We start from the raw sequence: 21024 nt of genomic DNA on the forward strand, positions 1-21024 counted from the left end.
ATTCAGTCCCTCATCTGATGTGTCATCTGAATGGGGGGTGAGGATGTATGTTGCATGTTACTTGGATTTTTCCTCCTTTCAATTATTTTACTGCAAAAACCTTTAATTTCTTTATTGTATGTGTTTATTTCCCTTTTTTATAATTGCTAACTATTTTTTGCCCTAATTATCCTGTGGTGAGGAAAATTAGCCTCTCCAAATCAACTCAATTGTATATCATATTTTCTAAAATATAAAGCACAACAATTCTCAATACTTTTTCCCCAGTTGTTCTTTTTACTCAATTATTTAGACTCACTTTTCCAAAATTTGCTTTCACATATATTATAGTTTATGTTGCTTGTGGTAATCTTCTCTGTGTTCAAATCTATATTTGAATCGCTTCAAATGCGCAGGTTTCAAATACACGCTTCACCTCTGTTTTCAAATATGTGCATGACTCTTTTTGCAATGAAATCACGAGCCTTTTTTCTAACAAGCGCTTCCCTTTTTTGCATACCTCTGTCCACCTCAAAACAAGTTCTGAAAAGGTGCTGATGTGATCTGTGTAAGCAGAGGACTCTTCGATTCTACTCATGCATTTTTAAAAATTCTGTAAAACCACTGTCTACTGAGGTCTGTCTTATGTCAATCTCACCCATATTTTTTTTTTCCCTTACACAGGTCTTTTAGAAAAATATAAAAGCCACATTAAAAATAATTGAATTATCTCACAATTTACATACCAAAAATTCTGTTTGCTATAAAGTACACTTAAGTATATTTGTAGATGCTAGAATTTTCACAAAAGCATACATTTGCATAGAGACAGTATTATGCTCTATTTCTTTACTCACATGGGAAAAGACTATTTTTGCTTGTAAGAAATATTAATAAGAAGTTACATGAGATGTAACTACAGTAACAAATCAACTAGAATGAAATTTTTAAAATCAAGTGGCTTTTCTTCTTTAAAACTACGTACTTGTACACAATTATGTCAAAGCATAATCTCTGTCTTGGAAGAAACTGTACATTATTATAAGCAATATAATACAGTTTGTTCCAGGCAAGTCTCCACATATGTTTATGCAGCAATTCTTGGCAGGAAGGGAAACAAATCTGAACCAAAGAAAAAGCATTAAGATATTTGCATTTTATGCCCTAGTATATCTCATCTATACGTTGATTCGAAAACTGTTTTATATGTCTGTTAAAATAAAATTATCAAAAAGTTTTAAAAAATGATTCCTATACAAATATAAAATGAATATACATTGATGATTTCATTCTATTCACTAATTAATGAGAAAGCCAGGATGATGATAAGGCTTGGTCAAAGAGCATTTAAGGAGCTGGATAATTATAGAAAGTTAATAAAATAATGTTAAAATGAATTTGCTGTGTTAGACATAAAAGGAGTTAATAGCCTTTAGGGAAAAGAACCATAACCTTTGGAGCTATCTCTTCTACCAGGAGTCATTCCCTTAGTTCATGAAATATAGCATCTTATCAACAGGAAACAGTAAGTGGAACAAAGAACATTCCTGATACAATCCTTGGGTAGATCTGTTACACAAGACATTCCTATGATATGGAACAATGTACTGCCAGACATTTGTCTTATTTTATACCAAAATTTCCTCTAGGGCACCTGGGTGGCTCAGTTGGTTGAACGATCGACTCTTGATTTTGGCACAGGTCATGATATCACGGTTCATGGGATCGAGCTGCATATCACACAGAGCCTGCTTGGGATTCTCTCTCTCCCCTTCTTTCTGCACCTCCTCCCCACTCATTCTCAAAATAAATAAATAGACTTAAAAAAATTAAATAAAAAAATAAAAGTTCATCTAGCAGATGGTACATATTGAACTTTAACATTGTATTCATTATATAAATTTAATAAAGGCATATAAATTTATAATAAATTTATAGATATACACGAAACATGAATAAATTATGAAATATTTTATGAAGCTTCAACAAATTGCACAATTTCAGAATCCTCACACTATAAAGGTCCTTGGATCTTCTCTGGTTTCTTTCAATCCTGAAGCTTGATAATTAAAGCATTCCTTGGTTCCCATGAGAGTTCCAGAAATTTCCACTGAACAAACTTAATTTTTGCATTCTTATTCTTGCTTGTGTTTGAACACATCAAGCATGTTCCTATGTCACAATTTTGTATTTGCAATGTCCTCTGTTTGTGAGTCTTCCTGTGTGTCTTCTGATGGCTTCCTCTTTTTCTTCATTTCTGTCTCGGTTCAAATATCATCTACTTAGGACTTATCTTGTCACTTTCCCACCTCCACTTGCTCTCTAGCATTTCCCTACTGTATTTCCTTCAAACCTTTTATCTACATCTAAAATCACTTCATGTTTTTTTTAACGTTAAGTTTCCCTGTCCCCTCCCTCTAGAATACAAATTCCCCGAAGCTTAGGATTTGCTCTTGTTGGCTTATTTTTATAATTCTTGAATGTAGAATAGACACCATGATTTGGTAGGAGCTCAACAATATTTGCTGATTAAATAAAAGCTTTCTTTGTTTGGTATATATTCTTCTCTAATGCATCCGAAGCACCAGATACAGATTGGTGGATAGAAAGAGACTTGTATATCCAATATGATCTCTACAGGAAGGAGGAAAGAACAAAGCAGAGAAATTCAAAAAATTGATATCACCCTTGAAGGCAAACTATGGGTATTGTATGTGACAGTAAAAGCAAGTGACAGAGATCGGAAATAAAATTGAACATGCAGATATCCAGCCAAGCTATATATCTGACATGGAAAGATAGATGACATGACAGGTGTAATTCAGAAGTTTAATAACCATTTTCCTGTTTCATTATGTACGACTGACTGCCTAATGCATACATATCATTTTGGACAATAATTTCAATCTCTATGCCCTTGTAATTCTTCTCAGCATGGCTGTAAGTTTGTTTTTCATTGATCTCCTTTTTTGTTTGTTTTCCCTTATAGCAACAGTGAAATACTTGAAATGGTTATATTAGAAAAAAACATAATTTTATTACATTTTCATATCATACATCTGAGAGTGAGTTGAAATTCAAAGCCAATATTTACATTTGGAACCAGATGTTTTGATCAATAAAATATACTGACCAGTAAATATGAGAAGTTTATGATAATTCAATGGACCCATATAGTCCTTATCTCTTTTGCCCCTTGAGCCGCTGTTCACCTTTCCCGTGCTCAGTAACACATCTCCTGGATCCCGTGGTGCCCCTCATCTGGGCAAGAGGTTAGAAAACGAGAAAACGTTCCCTCGTGTGGTGCCAACAGGAGAGCGAAACGTTAAGCTCCTACCCTCAGGTGGACTGAACTCTCGCACCGGTCCCTTCCTGCCCACACTACAACCCCAGGCTACTCTTTCCCTGTGTTGTCTCAGGGCATCTCAACCTCCTTGAGAGGCCTGCCCTGCTCTGCCCGGACACTTGACATGTGTGGGTAATAAGCCTTTTCATACTCCTTTTGTATGTGTGTGAAGCGATTTGTCTCTACATCTGATACACTTGGGGTGACCTCCTTCTGCCTCTGAAGGTGACCATAACAATTATATAAAGCAAAATACACCTTTGGTTGGGTACAGTTACACAGACTTTGAAGAGTATATAGAGTCATATGTCCACCCTTACAATTCCATATAGAACTGTTCTATCACCACAAAAATAGCCCCTGCTATAGCTTTTTTTTCATGCTGCACCCTTATAAGTCATACCCCTTTTGACCCCAGGCAACTACTGATCTAATTTCTTAACAGAATATAACATAAATGGAATAGCTAAATATGTAAACCTTTGGGGACTGGCTTCGTTCACTAGAAAATTAAGGTTCACTAATATTTTTGCAAGAGTCAATAGTCTGTGCTTTTAATTTTAACTTATTCTAGTTAATTTTTAAAATATATTTTTAATTTTTTATTATTATTTGTTTTTATTTGAGAGAGAGAGAGAGAGAGAGAGAGAGAGAGAGAGAGAGAGAATGCACATGTGAGTAGAAAGAAAGAGAAAAAGAGAGAGAAAGAGATAAAGAGAAAGAATCTTAAGCAGACTCCATGGTCAGTGCTGAGCCTGACACAGGACTCGATCCTGTGACCCTGGGATCATGACCTGATCCCAAATCAAGAGTCAGATGCTCAACAAACCAGTTTCCACCCAGGTGCCCCAATAGTTTGTACTTTTTAGTTACTTGGTACTAGTAGTCATTTTTATGAGTATATCATCATTGTTTATTAATTTTCCAGTTGAAGTTGCATTTCCAATTTTTGATAATTATGAGTAAAATAAAACAGCCCCATAAAGATTTTAGTAAATATACATTTTCTCATCGATTGGGCTGATATCTAGCAGTAAGACAGAAGATAGATTGCTTGGTCATACATTAGAAGCATCAAAGGAATAAATAACAAGTTGTTCAACTGATTTCCAAAACTCCCCAACATCATACACTCTAGGATATAGAGCTCCAAGTGTGTTTCATTCTTGATCACTTTGTTTCCACATTATTTCCAGAGTTCTTTATAAAATATGAATTCAAGTTATTTGTCAGAAATGTGACTTGTTATTTTTTAAAATATTTAAAGTGATTTTCATATAGGCAACATATATTTGGATTTGCTGTTTTATTCAATCTGAAAACTCCTTTAACTGGTTTATTAAGTTATTCACACTGAAGTTGATATCCTGGATTACAATTTACCAACTCACTAGCCTCTTCCATTTATTTTGTCTGCTCTTTGTTTCATTTTTTCCTCCCCTTCTGCCTTCTACTTTGTTAGCTGAATTTTATCTCCTCTGTTGATATATTAGTTATATCTTCTTGAAAAAATAGTGTCTTACTTAAGTTTTACAATATATCTCTTCAAGTAATCAAAATCTTCCTTCAAATAAGATTATACTGCTCCCTTTGTAGTGTAAGAACTTTTTATTCTATAGTCTCATGTTTTTTCTCCCATCCTTTGGTGTATCTTTTCTATACCATCTACTTTTACATGTATTAACACACAATAAAACATTGTTTCTATAGACACTGCATCATCTTTTAGAACAAGTAAAATGTTTTAAAACTGAATTTATTTTTAGTTTCCTCCAACATTTTGTTTCTTTTTATAGACGTAAGCTTCACTTTCATACCTTATTCCTTCTGTCTGAAGAAATGTATTTAACATTTTTTAAAGAGTGGGTCTGACTGCTGTAAATGTCCTCAGATTTTAAGAAAGTCTTCACGTTTTTTATTGAGGTATAACTGAACTACAGAAAACATTATATTAATGTCAAGTGCACAGCATAACAGCTCAATATTTGTATATGTTGCAAAATGATCACCACCATAACACTGGTTAACATCCATCACCATAAAATAGTTACCGAATTTTTTTCTTGCGGTAAGAACTTTTAAGATCTAGTCTTTCAGCAACTTTCAAATATAAAATTCAACATTATTAACTATTATTCATTATTAACTATTCAACATTTTTAACTATTAACATAGTCACCATGTTATAGATTATATCTCCAGGACTTACTTACAATTGGAAATTTATTACTTTTGACTCCCTTTACCTGTTTTGCCCATCCCCCACCCCACCTCTGGCAACCAAGAATCTGTTCTCTGTATCTATAAGCTTGTTTTGCAGGGGTGGGGGGGATCCCACATGTAAGTGATAACATATGGTATTTGTCAAGAAAGCTTTCACTTTTGATGTATGTTTTTCACTGAGTATAGCATTTTAGGTTGACATTACTTTTCCTTCAGCATTTAGAAAATATCATCCCCCTGTATTTTTGCTTACATGATTTCTGACAAAGGGTCAGCAATAGTTTTGTACCTTTGTTTCTCTGTGTCACATTTCCTTTTACCTAAGCTACTTTCAAGGCTTTCTCTTTGTACTTTGTTATCAGAAGTTTAAATACAATACGTTCTGTGTTTTTCAAAAGAATTTTTGTGTTGTGCATGATTTTTATGTGACTGTTTAGATATCTGTCACTTTTCTTTTTGCAAAAACTGCTGCCCATATTTCTTCAAATACTACTTCTGCCCTTGTCTTTTTCATTTCCTTCTGTGATTCTAATTATATACGTCTTTTAGAAGTTTGATATGGACCTACAGACCTTGGAAATTGTATTTGATTTTTTAAAAATATTTTTCCCTTTGTGCTTCACTTAGTGTAACTTCCATTGACCTGCCTTCTAGTCTACTGATTCTTTTCCTGGCTGTGTTGTCTCTACTGTGAAGCCTGGAAAAGGCATTCTATTACACATCTCTGTTAGCATTTCTTTTTCTTTTTTTTCTTTTTTTTTTTAACCTATTATCTGCCTTGAATTTTATTTTGCCTCTTTTTATAAAAAAATACCCATCTTATTTTGCATATTGTCCCGCTTTTACGTGAGAGCCTTTTATGTGTTGCTCACAATTATGGCAAAACCCTCACAGGTAGATTCAATATGTGTATAATATCTTAAGGTGGTTCTGATGAGTGTTTTGGCTCTTCAGATGAAAATTCTGTTTTTTCATAGGTCTTGTAATTTTTAAAATGACAGTGGGACATGCCATGTAGAATTTGTAGAGCCTGGAAGGGTATTTATATCAGGAAAAGATCATCCTTTTACTTCCTGCTAGACTTTTAGTGAGGGGATTGAGCTAATCTATGTAGGGTTTGGGCTGGGATTGAGATATGTGACTGCTGTCTTTACACATATTGTACCTCAAACTTGACATTCTTACAGAGAGACCCTGGAGTTAAGATGAGAGTTGACTTACCAGAACACATCTGCTTGGTTATGAGGTAGAGGTTTTGTGCCACGTGTGAGAGAGGGCATCTCTGGGCACCCTTTCACCTCTTCTGCCCCTTTCTTAGGAATTCTTCGTTGTTTTATCATTCAGTCTTGTTAGTTGGTTGACGAAGGGTTGCAGGATGTGTGTCTTTTTGTTCTCAATCTCCTTGGTCTCAGATGTGTATATATCCCTGGGTCTTAGAGGTCTGGCCTTCTTGGTTGTCTTGCCACTCTCCCGGATGTGCCTGTGGGCTCAGAGGGACTTTTTCTACTCTGTTCTATTCCTCCAGCTGCCTTTTGTTTTCACCAAAGCACTAAGGACAGCAGTGTTTGCTGCCTTTCCCCTTACCGATTAAAGCTTTTTACCCATTTCAGAAAAAGGAGAGGAGGATCTAGGCAGAGTTTCATGCCCTTTTCACAAGCTTGCTGTTCTCCTTCCCAGCAGCATCCACAATGAGTAATTGTTAGCAATCTTTCCAGCATTTCCTGGGAGTACTCAATAGAGTTACTGGAGAAAGAGCTGCAGGATTCCCCCAAATCCTGTGGTTCCCAGGTTTTTCACACCGCCCTTCATTTTTTCACGGTGACCTCTCGATTTATATCCAGTCACATCAATTTCAGGTGAGTGTCTACTCTCATTTTCTCCCTCCGTAGCACCATGTACCCCATTTTCTTTAGAATTTAGGCCAATGAATTTCTCTGTGACATCTATCCAATGGATTTGAATAAATACATGAATTAGAAGGTTCTTGAGTTTTTTAACTCAAATTTTAACTTTTAAAGTTTGCTACTCCTGTTCTAAATTAAAGTATACTTTTAAGGACCTCAGTTCCCTTGCTTACAACTCTTTAGCAGAAGCCAATTTCTCCCAGCAACAGAGAATATACTTCAGTATGGTGCACACCTTCTTGATCTGACCTGGGTTTGCTTTTCCACTATCATCACTCACACTGCCTTGTCCCATTTACATGTTTAAAACACCGAAATACTTGTTATTTCTTGTGATGCCATGTTCTCACACTCCTGCAGGCCTTGCTCATGTGCCTTAGTCTTCCTGCAAACTTCTTCCCAGGATGCTCTCTTTCCATTCCCCAACATGGGTGCTCTCCTCTGGTCTCACCTGTTTATTTTCAGATCTCTGGTTTAGAGTGACACTCAGAAGTTGCCCTGTTACAGAAGTTATGATACTTTATTGTGTTCTTTTGTTTCTTTTAAATTTGCATTTTCTTCACAAATCTCTAACCTGCTAAAGGGCAGCACTGTATTACCAATTTCTTGCTACTCAATCAATACTACTGGAAGGAACCAATTTTTGCATAGAAGAGGTTAGTGTTAGAAACTTGGAATATATTTCAGCATAGAAAAACCAGTCATTCAGCGAATGACTATTGATTTATTTGTTTCTGTAGTCTTTAACTGAATGTATTATAATTCTCATTTTGGGATAAAAGCCCAAGTCATATTTGAAATAGCAATCTTCCCAGTCATATGGAACTCTCATCCTAAAAAAAACTTCAATTGTTTATGAAGAAAAGTATATGATTTATTCATTAAAAATAATAAAACTACACTTTGCATTCAATAATAATTCATTCCTACAACATTGAGATATTTAGATTTTGTTATTTATAAATATATTAAATGCTTTAATCACTTCCTCTGTGAATTTTGGCTGAAAAACATAAATTAATTTTTTGGCAAATTTTTATAAATTTGTAATTTTAAGATATGTTTGTATAAAATATTTCCTTTCAAATAATTCTTTCTTCCTAAAGTAATTTCTACTGAATAATTTTCACACAAAGAGATCAAAGCTGAACATTTACACATCTGCTGGATATTCTCAGTGAGAATGGTGATCATGTAGTAAGAAAATGCAGCATATCCGTCTTGCTGTGTAATCATTCTGTAGATTGCTCCTTTTCTCCTTAATAATAATAATCAGTGCCAAAATATGATAAGACTCATATATTATATCTTTCATGTAACCAGTAGTATGAAGAAGTAATCTCTCTGGATAATTACTTGATCTTTTTCCTTTTTGTTTAGGAATGTAATTGAAAAAGCAATTATTTTATGAGTACTCAGTAGAAGGAATCACAAAGGTTTACCGATGTAATATTAAGTTTTATGGTAATATGTGCAACTTCCTTTGGCATGTTGAGTTATACACTGCCTGAGAAATTCATTTATAAGTGTTCACATGATTCCTATTATATATTTAAAGTAAGGAACAATGGCACGTAAGAGACCAAAGACAAGTTACACAAAAAACAACTGAACTTAAGAAATTAATACAGAGACACAGAAAGGGGGAAAACTCCCTCATCTGGGTTCATCTACAATGTCTTAGTACCAGTATTCTCATTTGGTTATTAAATGATAGCGTACCCTACCAGGGAAACATAAGACCATATTAGAGCAATCTCATTAACAGATCCCTCCTGAGAAAAGAACAGTGTTCCAGCTGATTCTTAAACTTTTCCCAATTAACCTACCCGAGTCCTTATATTATTTTTTGTTCTATACATTTTTTTTTGTACATAATACCCAATATATTTTATTTCAAATGCCCAGTTTTTTGGCTTAATGGTTAAAATCTCAACGGTACACATACTCACACATACACGTAACTTACTGTATACATGAAAATATAATAATTATTATATAAATATAGCTATACTTCTATTGTCTAAAACCTATTTTTTTCTTTAACTTCTAATTTGATTAGTAAATTACTTAGAAAACATGTTTGGCCTCTTCTATGAATACTAAATTTATGATGAGATTCTTCTATCTTTTATTGTGAATGAGATTATTTTCTAAGGCAAAACACATAGGGACAAATATTACCCAAGTTTCAGAGATTACCTCTAAGAAATACTCACATTTATATACTTCTGAGCACTAACATTTTTATCCTCAATTAATGTATATGGAAACTCATGTCTTCCCAACAACATGAAGTTCTTAGCTCATGACTACTTTTTTACATGAAGACTTTATATAAAAAACTTATATATTCTTTTTTGATATGGTTCACCGTAGCAGCAATACAGAAACAATACTAAAGTTTCTAATTCTGCCAACTAAAAACAATGTGTTCCATGTAAAAAGGCTTTTTAGTTATATATTTTTATTTGACATATCAAGTAAAAGGTGAGAAAAGGGAATTTTGCCAGTATTACCTATTATTTTGCTTTTCATTAAATAACAATGAAAGACATGAGACTTGTAAAAAAGTTAGTGAATTCAAGGACAATTTCCAGAATTCCATATTGTTTTTATAACATCCTTTTATTTTTATTTTTAAAATATATGGAAGAAGAAGTAAAAATCATCTATAACTTCATTAGCAAGAAATTTAAAAGTTAATGTATTATAAAATTGATTTTCTATAATACTCATTATTATAAAATTCATATCATAAGCACACTGTGTATTAGTAACTATTCTTCTGTAATCTTATTTTTAAGACCTGTGTAATAGTATATTTTCTTTCTTTTTTTGTGTGTAAATTTACTTATTTATTTTGAGAGAGAAAGCCTAAGCATGAGAGGGGAAGGGGCAGAGAGACTGAGAGAGAGAGAGAGAGAGAGAATCTCAAGCAGACTCTGCACTGTCAGTGCATAGCCCAAAGTGGGGGTTTGAACTCATGAACTGTGAGATCATGACCTGACCTGAAAGCAGGAGTCGGTCGCTTAACCAACTGAGCCACCCAGGCACCTCAGAACTGCATAATATTCTATTGTACGAATGTTTCCCCTTTTTAACCATTTCCCTTTGATGAACCTAGATGTAGCTTCTGATTTTCATGTTATAATGATACAAAATCACATAATACAGAAATATTTTTTCAACTTACAACAGTTTCCAAATAATAAATCTTGTGAAGTGCTATTCCCGTCTCAATAACTATGAATATTTTAAAGTGTAAAAGTTTTTTTTATACTATAGAGAAAATCTGATAGTTCTCTTTCCTTAGATATCTCAAAGTTCCATTTATGGAACATTTTAGAAATGCAGTCAAATTTTCACTGAAATTGAAACTATATAAAGCTGACTAGTGTGTATATGTGCACAGATGTGTGCGCTCATGGGTTACCTTGCATAAGTAGCTATGTTAGAAAATGGAGAACTGTTTGAGCAGTTTTAGATATCTATGAGATACAGACATATACACACACATTGTATGTATGTATGATTGCTCATCTCAAATATCTCTAAAATGTGATTGCGTTTGGAAAATAAATATATACCATATTTGTTGGTAAGCAATATTGATAACACCAGCACTTTAATTTGGCTTCATGTAAACAATTTTCTAGTAGTGTGAAAGAGAAAAGAATGCCATTACAGAATACACTTATGGGCTTACAAAAACATAAGAGACTCAATTTGTAAGTATTATTTAGTCATATTGTAGCGATTCACATAGAAAGTGTAAGAAGTCTCAGATCAACAGAAAGACTAACAAAAATGTTATCCACTTGAGAGATACGTAAAATGACACAGATAATGGAACAAAATCATTAATGGATACAACTTGGCTATAACCTGGTTGAAGATATTAACATATAAAAAGTGAGACAATCAGATGGAATGGTGGCTAGGGACGTAATTATATAAGAGGAAGTGATGGAGGCTGTGCCCTTCTGAAGCACTGTCCTGGGATGAATGCAACATGACACACATTTGTGTCTCTAGCTTCCAGCTCTGCTAAAATCAAACCCCAATATCTAATGGCATACCATGAAAATCCATGGGAACGTGAATTTAGACTGACATCTTCCAAAACTGAATTTATTATCCCGTCCATGTTTCAGTCCCAATCTACTTTTCATCTATATTTTCTTCATTTTGGTTTTAATCTTCATCAGTGTTGTCAACATACATCTATCTGCTTAGGCCACAGTTTGATCACCATCTGAGACAGCTTTTTTCTTTGAGGGGCTGCACCAGTCACATGAAGTTCGAAATTACCTTCAAACATCCCTCACTTTTTCTGGCCTCTGCTATTTCTACAATGATTTAGTTGCTAATCTCATGTCCTTGACCTCTCCTCCTCACAAATGCCGAAAAATTTATTATTCAAATTAACATATGTTCATGTTTTTTCTTAGTTTAAATCGTGTCAGTGTTTACCCCTTTCTCCTTGGTCACGTTCAAGACAGCTATCAAAGCACACGGTGTTATTCATGATGGACTCTGCCTGACTATTAAGTCTCTACTCAGCCACTCCTCCCTTTGTATTCTAAAGTCTAGCAACATTAAATGGTTTATTGTTGCAGGCAAACAGCTTAATGACTCCTAAGCCGGGAGCCCTGCTAGAACCTTCTTCCTCTTTTTGAGAGTCTCTGTTTTATAAGTATGCTTGCCTGTTACATAAAAACAAACAAACAAAAAATCCACGCTTATTTATGTTGCCTCATACATGATTTTCACTGTGGCACTGTTGAACTGTATATTAATTTATGTCTTTATCTTTTCCCCTTAACATACAGTGATATTTTAGGTAGTGAGAACTCTAATTTACTGTTAAATCTCTAGTAAATCTCTAGTAACCATCCCAGTGTCTGTTATGTGACCCAAACTAAATAAATAGGTATTGGTTGAACTATAAAATGTATTATTTTTGTAATTAATAAAAGCCATTCAAATAAGCACCCTAGAATTTAAATTTTTAATAACTCTTTCAAAATCCCAGTCTGTTTAGATTAAGGAACATAATATATAAGAAAACCAAGGTACAGGAAATCATAAAGACTTTGTCAGAAAACAGAATCTATATAAAAATTAAGGTTTGTATGTAGATAACAAACAATTTTAGGCTTTCAGACATTCACTGATTGAATATAGGAATTTAAGTGCTTACGAAATCGCTGAGAAGGCTGTAAGGGCAGGCTCTAGGCCTGGCTTGGGTGAATTCCATCCTGGATATCACTACTGAATTTGCCCACCAGCAGAACCCTTACCTCCACTGTACTGAGGGCGACACTGAGGCAACTGCCGGGTACATGACTATACCCTTTTATCTACACTCTAGGGATAAAAAAATAATTTTCTTTTTGTTTTAAATGTTTTAAATGTTTATTTATTTATTTTGAGAGAGAGATCTCAAGCAGGGGAGGCACAGAGAGAGAGAGAGGGAGACAGAGAATCCCAAGCCGGCAGTGTGAAGCCTGATGCAGGGCTCAAACCCACCAACAGTGGGATCGCAACCTGAACTGAAACCAAGAGTCAGATGCCTAACAGATTGAACCACTCAGGCAACCCTAAAAAATAACTTTCTTAAATCCTGGCTTCAGGAAAACAATAACTTGGCTTCAATTTGGACACCAGAAAGTGTGCTCCAGACCACTTGGCCCCAGAACTAGGCTGCAGCTGCCCAATGGGAGCCGTGGTTCAGCCAGTACAGCAAGAATCCAAGCTGCAAGGTGGTCTGGGAAATATAGTTTATGTCTTGCCTGCAGTTCCAGATGATAGACTGAAATGAGATTGGATTCAATGGCTTATCTAACATTTCTACCACAATCTGTCTATGCAACAAGAGTAGTATAAAGCACACAATGATGACACTGTGAGAAATTATAGTCATCCTCATTAACGAAAGCCACATAAATTATTAGTTTTATCTATGTCAGGAGACATGGATTTCTATGTTTCACAGTGAAAATTAAATAATATTTATTGGACAACTTTTTGTGTGTGTGACATGGTACCACAGGTAAAGAAAATATACTTCACAAATTTCTAGTTGAAAAATAAATTGAGTAAAACCAAATAAATTTCAACTTTACTCAATCTGTCTTATATACAATCTTAACAGTTTTACATGCATAATTTGCAGTTGCTATCTTTCCCATTGAATATTTCTTATTTCTGAGATTCATCACTTGCTACAATATTTTTGATTCTGTGGAACATATATATATATATATACATATATATATATAATATGTATGTATATTTATATAAATATATATGTATACTTTGGAACATTTATATAAATATATATAAATGTATATATTTATATGATTCATATAGTTATTTTATAAAAAATTATATATAATTCTATATAATTTATATACTTATAAAATGTCCTTTACCTTTTATCAGTTCACACAAACATAGACGCACATATGTACACACACTTATTTATTATATAAAACCTGTAACAGTTCAGTGGAGTCTCCCATAACATTTTCTTTGTGCTAAGCACAGCACCATTTACTTAACAGGAAATGCAATATTAAAAAGAACAGATTCATTAATAATTATGTTAAAATAATTATTAATTTTCTTTAGCTTAATATTGTACCCTTTCCTGGCATTCCTCTCCCTCCAATTCAAACTCGTTCTCTCATATTTAAATTGCCACTTACTTTAGGGGCACCTAGGTGGCTCAGTCAGTTAAGTGTCTGACTCTTGGCTTTGGCTCAGGTCATGATCTGAAGGTTCGTGGGTTCGAGCCCTGTGGTAGACTATGCACTGGCCGTGCAGAGCCTGCTTGACGTTATCTCTCTCTCTCTCTCTCTCTCTCTCTCTCTCCTTCTCTCTCTGCCCCTCCCTGTCATCTAAAATAAATAATTAACTTTAAAAATAAATAAGGAAATCAAATATCACTTACTTTAACTCTTGTACAGGACTTGAATACATAGTAATGACAATTCTTGCTGTACAAAAGTATGATTAATGATATTTGCACCTCTACCTGAGACATGTCTTTACAAGCCTATCTAATCATTGAGCACAGATGGTGGAGATTTGTGACATGGACCACTTACCACAAGCACAGTTGACCTAATCAAAATTAGCATCCACTTCAGAAAAATTTATTACCCATTCATAAAATTCAGTGGCATAACATAAATGTCATGCTATCTTAGGGCTTGCATCAGTAATTGATTTGTTTATGATACAAATGAATTCTCCCCATTCTGTCTCTTTTCCAACAATAACAAGGAGAAGCACGAACAAGGAAGGTTATTATTTCCTAGCCACAGCTCAATGCACCATGTAATCAAATCCTTTGTCAGAGCATCCTGCCACATAATCAGATCGTGTGAATTGTCAGAGGCAATTTTATAAATATATATTCATTTAAAGCCTTAGTACGTGTGTTAGAGTGTAGGATAAGTACATTTCTCTTCTTCATTTATTGTTCTGTCTGTGACAGTTCCATTCTGAATTCTTATGTACGGAGTAATTACATCTCTTAAAATATGGTTCAACTTTGGAAAAATAATAAATTCTCTATTCACCTATCACAAATCTTACCTTTCTAAGCCCAAGTACATTAAATTTTTAGGATTTTATTTGCTTGTAATTTTCTCCCAGGGTAACTTCTTTACAAGGTATTTTTAAATGTATTTTTCTGAAATTTCAACAAATATTTTTCTGAGCCATTAGAGTGTAATGACAATTCAGTACACCGTGAAAAGTGTACTGAAAATCTGTTTGGATATATACATACAGACACTCATGCCCGCACATAAAACCACACTCCTTTATGAAGAGCATGTTTCTGGGCAATTTGTGACTTCCGGTTTTGTACCTCCCTGACAGACTGTTGAACATACGCGGGGTTTTGTTTACTCTTGGAAACACTGAGCGGTGCTCTTCATAAGGTACACGGTATTGATGAAAATGACTAAGCCTAAAATCAATTTGTACCTCTTTATAGAGGCCAGGTGAGTCGCCCCTACTAATAAAAAGATATTAGTGGGGAGTGCGGCAGAGAGATACTAATGGGGAGTGGGGGAGGGGCAGAGAGAGGGGGAGACACAGAATCCGAAGCAGGCTCCAGGCTCCGAGCTGCCAGCACAGAGCCCAACGTGGGGCTCGCACTCACGGACCACCAGAGCATGACCTGAGCCGAAGTCAGACGCTTAACCGACTGAGCCACCCAGGCGCCCCTTATATGATTATTTTTACAGGACAATCACAGAATCTCTAAGGAATAGCAGTGGAGAGACAGGTCCATGTTCTTAAAAATTACTTATGTGTCACAGAAAATCCACTAGGAGACATTTCTTCATTTAATATTAACTTAAAAAGTATTAAATATCCACTGTTGTACTCAGTGTAGTTAGGAAGAACAAAAGATGCGGAGTATTCAATGTCCATCCTTAGGGGGGTGAAGGCTATAGGATTTAATAGAAAGGGAAAAATGTTCTTAGTTGGGAACTTCTTTGTAGTTATGTGTTGCCTCATGTGCAATGATATCATTAATTATGTATAATAATAATAATAATGAAATAATAAGATAGGCCCCCTAGTAACAGTACTGATCTCTTGCCTCAGCCTCCTAATCTCTCCCCCTGGTGAAGGCAGAGATACATATGGCTGCTGGGTTTGACAGAAGGGTCTAGCATGTTTAAGCCCCATCTTCTCTCTAGATGTTCTATCTGAAGACAGCATGTCCCTCTCTGCAGTCAGTAAATGTGGGCGGGCTTCTCCCTGGCGAGCTGCAGATCGTTTTTCATGGTGTGTACCCATGAGGGTGGATAAATTAAATTAAAAGTCCTGTGATAAGTGCGTCTACATCAAGACATGTAGACTTGATGACTACAAGTCTAGGCTGTAGTCTTCAATAAAACAAGCATTAATTTACATCTGCCTCTTGTGCCCATCTGTAAATCCAACCTTTGCTGGGACATGGAACAGGGTATCATTATTTATTGGACCCCTCACATGCCATATTTCAATGTTCATAATTTAACTACATTTAGACATAATGCCAATTCCAATCTGACCCATTACTTACAAGTTGTATAAACTAGGAATGTACATTTATTTTTACATACATACAACAAACCTACAAAATAATATTTGTTTCTAAAGAAAGATGTTTCTGGTCGAACATTTCCCTTTTGTAATTATATATGCACCCATACCCAGAAAATGAGCACAAATCAGCACCGTTTCATAAATTAACAACCTCATCACAAGAAATGATAGCATTTAATTTTGTTCAGGGTTTAGTCTAACACTAACAATATAACTGCCTTAAAAATACATTTGTTTCCTTTCAAATAAAAACAGGATATTTCTTACTAGTAAAATGTATTTAATTCCCTATGATAATTTTGTGCCCCTCTTTCTTTTTTTAAACTGCAATTTATTACAAATTGTTATTCAGTCATTAGCATTAGGGCAAAGGTTAAAAGCATATGAATGTAGAGATAGATGCATTTTCTTTCATTTGAAGGTGAATTTTCCCATCCAAGATATTTCCAGAGAGGAAGATAAAATCTTTATGTTCTCATTGGACCAAAATGTGAACTTCTTTCCACAGAAGGAGTCAAGAGTAATTCACTCTACAGACTTTGAAAATTTAGATGTACTTCATACTACTGCCCATAATCAGCATGAGTAAAAAGGAAGCATCATGGGTGGTATAAAAACTTACTTCAGCAAAGAAATTTAGAGCAAAAAGCACATTTTTGAAATTTCTGTTTACCATTAACTAAGTAATCCAGCCTACTCTCTAGCTGAAAACAAGTAGAAAATCTGGACAAACATAAAATCCACCTGCATTAAAGAGCTAGAAAATAGAGAATACTATGTTAAAAGGAGGGTAATGTCCTGGGATATAAACCTGGTTTGGGGCACACTGTGACTCAGGGTGGCTTGCTGATTATGGAGAGAATGACTGAAGGGCAGAGCCAAGGTTTCTACAGACTGTGAAAGTTGGGCACATGGAGTCAGGGGAGCCCAGAAGAAGGCAGTGCTATTTAGATTTTAGGCTATCAACCACAGTTATAGTTACTTTTCTCAATGACAAAAATAGTGCAGTTGGGCCAAATGATGGGCTAACTTCTCCGGGTTTCTTTTCTTTTGTAGCCTTCGTCCAGCACATTCTTGCTGCCTTGGTAGATTTCCTACACTGCCAGAAAATTTTATGTCAGATAAATTCAGATATTCTGTGGAGTATGTGGGTGAAAAACAATTTAGCCTAGAACTGCTGGAAAATGTTAAAATGGATAGATGGATAGATAGAAGCAAAGACAAAATACACATAGTAACAGGTATAGTTAAAAATGAAGAAAAAATACTAAGATGTAGAAATATATCTATGGTGGGGTGCCTGTGTGGCTCAGTTGGTTAAGCTTCCAACTCTTTGGCTGACAATGTGGAGTCTGCTTGGGATTCTCTCCCTACCTCTCTCTCTCTGCCCTGCCCTTGCCCATGCTCTAAATTTCTCTCTCTATCTCTCAAAATAAATAAATACACATTATTTTTTTAAAATAAACATATATATTAAAAGACATGTATCTTTTTAACAAATAAAAATATACGGTTAATGTTAAGAGAATTAAGGCATGTATTAACAGATGAGTTTATCTATCTTTCTCTGCCCTTTTTCTGACTTTTTCTACTAACAACTAGTCTATCTTTCCCCAAAGTTCAGTTTCATGATGATCTTTTACTAGGAGGAAGCCTCTTAGGTGGCTTTTCTGGTCTCTTTTGAAGCAGGATGAAAAGTAAACAATGATGGGAGGACAACAGTCATTAGTTATGAAATTATTCAGAAGAGGTGGGACTTCAGGAAAACGTCCCAAAGATTTCTGAGGTTTTGGTTTAAGGAGGTCAAACAACGCTCTCTTTCTCTGCAACCAAATGAGTCTGTTTGATTAAATATTCAATAAAAAAGCAAATTAGGGTGGCTCTACTCAACTTCTTTGATTTCTACTCCATATAGCTAATGAAACATGTGGGTCTGACATTCATAAGGTTTAAGTGATGAGAATACACAGACCACAAAAGAGTCCCAAGAATGAGAATTGAAAATCTCCCAACATTTAATGTCAACTTTCAGCTTCCTTGTGTCATGCATCACTTCTTTTCTGTAAAAGTACTCATTTCATGTGCCAGATTCAGTGAAGGTTCTCTGCTCTTCCCACCTCCCGATATTACCCGTGTCAACTGGCATCATATTGGCCATATCAGACAGATGGAGAAAAGCAACAAAGGATGGTTCTGGAAGATATCTGCATTTGTCAATGGTCTCAGTCCAGAAAGAAAAATAAATAAATAAAAGTGAAGAGGTGAGAAGAGTAGATTCTTCTTGTTATCTTATATCCCTCTTATATCTGCTACCAGGAGAGAACAATCTCACACACACACACACACACACACACACACACACACACACACGATTTCCAATTTAAATTGGCTGAGGTAGATTTTCTTTTGTGTCATAGCAACATTCTTTGTCTCATTTTAATTGTGAAATATCTTGTTTGAGGGGAAAAAACATATTAAGGGATACAACATGACAAAACACCTTAATGATAAAAAGGCTTAATATGCTAGTGAAATAAGCCAAAATAAACTTTTATCAAAAGTTGTATCTCTGCCCTTCCTCCACTCACACTCTGTCTCTGTCTCCAAATAGACAAAAAAACAAACAAACAAATAAATAAATAAACTTTAAAAAAAGTGTGGCGGGGCTGCCTGGGTGGCTCAATCAGTTAAGCGTCCAACTCTCGATTTTGCCTCAGGTCATGTTCTCACAGTTCATGGGTTTGAGCTCCTTGTCAGGCTTTGTGCTGGTGGCATGGAGCCTGCATGCAATTCTCTCTCTCCCTCTCTCTCTCTGCTCCTCCCCTGCTTGTGCTCTCTGTCTTTGTCTCTCTCTCAGAATAAATAAACATTAGCTAAAAAAAAAAAAAACTGGAATATTTCAGAGATTCAGTAGTAAAATCAGACACTGCCATGCATGTGGGTAATTTCTTTTCTGAAACCTAAGACAAATGGTCATAGACAGATAATGAAGGGAAAAACAGAATAATGCTTATCGTTAAATGTTACATTTGGTCAAGTAACAAATAGATTTCTGTATTTAACAGAGCAACCTAAAAACACTGTTCCATTTTACTCAAAGAGAAAGTTTCATCATGACAGTTTTACTCCTACTGCAGTTAATTTACAAAATGTTTATATAGATGCTTTCCCATATACACAGTGTATAGAACACATACACTTATATTGTCAGAGTGAGAGAGAGGATATATCCTCTATATCAGGCACTCCCAGTCACATGATCTCACTTCTCAATGGCTCCATGAAGCAGACACCAATTGTTGATCTTTGAATGATGAGAAGATGGCTCAAAATGGGTAAGTAAACCAGTTCAGTAAAGTTGTATTTTAATTTCACTAAACCCACCATTTTTAGTGGTCTGAGTTCTCCTAACACTTCCTTCTCACATCAGCATTAATTATTTATGCAATTTCAACATAAGTTTCCATAAATTAAACACAGAAATTCCTAAGTTTCCATGTTTTGCTGGGCTTACTAGAAGAGTATGAATTTATTCCTATTTAGCCCCACTGCTCCCTAGCTACTTTTATAGCTAGCATACCTTCTCTAAGTGAGACAGGAAGTTTGGAGATGATTCATTTGATACTCAGTCGATAAGTTTTCCTGTTAGTTATCGAGTTTTACCTCTGATTCTGCTAAAAATATAAATACTTGGATTCCATACCCAGAGATTAGAATTCAAATTTGTGATAGGATCGAGAAGAAAATTGTAACAAATTCCCACATGATTTCAAGGCAAATGTTCCCAGTATCATACTCTGGGAAATACTGCCTAAAAGACAGGTTTAAGTTTAAAGGATGCCATTTTGGGGGGCACCTGGGTGTCTCGGTTGAGTGTCTGACTCTTGATTTTGGCTCAGGTCATGATTCCAGGTCATGGGATCGAACCCCATGCCATCCTGCTGAGCGTGGAGCCTGCTTAAGCTTCTCTGTCTCTGTCTCTCTCTCTCCCTCTCCAACTCCCTCTCCCTCTCCCTGTCCCCCTTTCACCACTCACCGTCTCCCTCTCAAATAAATAAATAACAATTAAAAAAAAAACTTTAAAAAGTCATGCCATTCATTTTAGCACCTTCTCTTTTGCTCTTATTTGGGACCATTTTGTTTGCGGGGGGGAGGAAAAAAGGAAAGAAAATATATTCATATATGTATAAATATACTATTGTAGACCAAGTTATCTTTTATCATGAAAGATTGAAGCCAAGATAATAACAAAATTGCATATATAGGACAATTTAACTTAATTTTGGTAGGTATACCTGCCGTGTCTGCAAGTATAATTTAATTAAAATGGAAAATGTGGTATTTGGGTAATACGTTTTAGAACCTTCTATCTAATTACCAACTCTAAGTGCACTGACCTCATGCTGGTAGTAAACAACAGAAAATAATACAAAATATATTTCCCTAAAT

This window comes from Lynx canadensis, chromosome B1, assembly GCF_007474595.2.
Source record: "Lynx canadensis isolate LIC74 chromosome B1, mLynCan4.pri.v2, whole genome shotgun sequence".
NCBI lineage: Eukaryota > Metazoa > Chordata > Mammalia > Carnivora > Felidae > Lynx > Lynx canadensis.